Source organism: Chiloscyllium plagiosum, unplaced genomic scaffold (genome assembly GCF_037043375.1).
Source record: "Chiloscyllium plagiosum isolate Xiang-an unplaced genomic scaffold, Cpla_swu_hap1 HiC_scaffold_29, whole genome shotgun sequence".
Lineage (NCBI taxonomy): Eukaryota > Metazoa > Chordata > Chondrichthyes > Orectolobiformes > Hemiscylliidae > Chiloscyllium > Chiloscyllium plagiosum.
Genome location: NW_028270167.1, coordinates 62173885 through 62176586, shown reverse-complemented (window position 1 = coordinate 62176586; position 2702 = coordinate 62173885). Strand labels below are relative to the sequence as shown.

Sequence of the window (2702 nt, the reverse complement as noted above, 5' to 3'; positions counted from 1 at the left end):
CTGCCTGTCCATACAGCTCTTTACCTATTTCGGCTCTGTGAAAAGCCTGACATTTCGAGACAATTTGAGTGTGCAGCTGCTGAGAGGCTTTTTGCCCACTGACTGGAGTACGTTGAACTGGGCTCACATTCTCCGGATAATGTGTCTGTCACTTCAAACCAGGCAAGGCGACCGTTCTTCCTCAAACAATTATGACTGGTTCGAATTCAAATAGAATTCCTAATCCACCAGGAAAAAAAGCAATTACACTACAAATAAAGAAGCACAACGATGCATATATTTTTGGTTTAAATATATGAACGGTGACATCAGAGAATGAGAGTGACCACCTGGTGGTATCTCTGACATTAACACAAAATTCCCCGGCAAATCTGCAGCGTCTCCTGCCTCATCTCGTTATTCCGACCTAACTGGGAATGCAGGAGCGGGAATAAAAGAGAAGGAGAAGCAGAAGTGCTTGTGGAATAATGGAATGAAACTACAGACATAAGTGATATTTCGGAATATATAAAAAAGCATGACATTCACTGTTGGAACTTAACCTGCATCACCAAATCTTAACAGGGTGAAAGTCCAAGACGCTGAGTTACTTTCGCAAAGACTTGAAACACCAAGCCCAAATATGAACGCAACAAGTAGGCACCGCTGGGAGTTGAACCCAGGATCTCCTGTTTACTAGACAAGCGCTTTAACCAACTAAGCCACGGCGCCACGGTAAAGCAACCCTTGCTCATCCATATGTGGAGTTGCTTAACCACTTCCTCACAGTACTTGGACTTGTGTTTTCGGATCAATGTTGCTCTCAGAGAATTGCAATCAATCCTCGAATTTTCAAACATAAACAGTTCACAGCTGAAAATTCTCTACTGAATAGGCACATAAAAACATAATCTCTTCTTGCATTCATTTAAAACTGGTATTTTCACCTGGTTAAAGTGACAGGAGAAAGAGGAGGTGCTCATTCTATCGGAGCCCATGAACCACGTTAATACAGACAGAGGGGACATCACAACAAGAGGAACAAGGTCATTGTGGTGAATTGACTAGGAGTAATGTGTGAGTAAGTATAATCATTGGGCAGTAAAAGCTGACGCAATGGCACCGACATTGAGTTTTGCACCATCTGTTCCGCGCTCACTTCCTGCATTATGCCTCCCAGGCATCATTGTCTATCACTTTATTTCACTGTCTTCGTCCATGTCTCAACTTATTCCAGACGATTGCAGATGTCTGACAGGAACCTTTAAATTTTCGAAGCGAATTCCTGGAGTATAGTCAATGGGAAAGGATTCAATGCATATCCAGAATTACCACAGTGATGGAGGGGATGAATTATTTTCCTCAAGCTTTCAACTCCTCAGCACAGACATGATACCGCTCGAGGGGAATTTCCAGGATTTACATTCAGCGACACTGAAGGATAAGCGAGATACTTCCAACTCAGAAAGGTGATATGATTGGAGGGGGATTAGTGGTGGTCGTTTCCTGTGTATCTGCTGCCTTTGTCGTTATATACGGATGGAAGCAATTACTGACCGATTCTGGCAGGATCTGGGTGTGTGCTCTGCATGCAAGCAAGAATTTGTTTTCATTCTAATAATTCACAAAAAGAGAAATAAATCTTCATTACGTGAGTGGGAATTATATCCAGGTCTGTGCGATGCAAACTCGGACAACTGAATAGGGACTTCCTGTGATGCTGACTGTAAAACTTACAACCTGACTTGTAGACACTCTTGTGTCTGTCGTTGACTCCATAACAAACTTCAGTTGCAAAGTTGCTCACTCCAAGTTTCGAAAAAGTTCATATTATCGCACTGGATTTCAATGTGAAAAAAGCGGAACTTTGATAATCTGATGTTGTTCAGCAGATGTACTGCAGGAAGGCACAGAACATGCTGGTGGTCACAGGGCCTCATTTTGACGCGCTGGTCTCCGGTGAGCGGGCAGCACCAATAAGGTTGTCGTGACACTCGTCTGATTCCAGATCCCGGGCTAGAAATGACCAGAGTTTTCTCGCTGAACTTGTTCAGGGTCTTGAAAGGAAGAGGCCATGACTCAGATTATGAAAGTACATTTCACTGGAGTTGGTCATGTAATCGCGTAGTGACTGTGAATACAGCAATGGAAACGTCCAACAGACATGCAGGCAACACCGAAGGAGGCACGTGAAGACGAATGTGTGCAATTTGAGAGTAAAAGGCACTGCTTCACAAAATGTGACGTATTTAATTAAAGCAGTGACGTTAGTTATCTTTACTGGTTCTTCACCTTGGTAATCTTGTATCCCCCTGATATAAATGTCTCCATTACATATGGAAAAGATGAGAGGAAGTCGACGGTGGATCGGCTCTGTTGTGTAATGGATAACACGTCTGAATTTGAATCGGTCTATTGTAGTTTTGAATTCGACTAAGCTCAATTGCAACATGCTGCTATGTTGAAGTCAGTTATAACTGGTTTTATAAATACATTAAGGGCAAAGAGGAGTCTTCGAAGAGTACTGGGACACCATAAAAATCAATAACCCACTCTCTGTTTGGTGCTGCTCGAAATGGGGGAGATATGAAACCTGTGCTTTGCATGGACGCTTACTGTGGGGAAGGACATAGTACATAGAACATAGAAGAATATAGCGCAGAACAGGCCCTTCGGCCCTCAATGTTGTGCTGACCTTTGAACTAATCTCAGCTCATTCCCTT

The 2702-nt window shown here is 43.0% G+C and overlaps 1 non-coding gene across 1 annotated transcript; it reads right to left on the bottom strand.

Moving 5' to 3' along the window:
• Positions 1–637: 637 nt before the first annotated feature.
• On the bottom strand, positions 638–711 carry trnat-agu (transfer RNA threonine (anticodon AGU)). The gene has a single exon. It is a non-coding gene; the product is annotated as a tRNA-Thr (tRNA).
• Between the last annotated feature and the right edge of the window lie 1991 nt (positions 712–2702).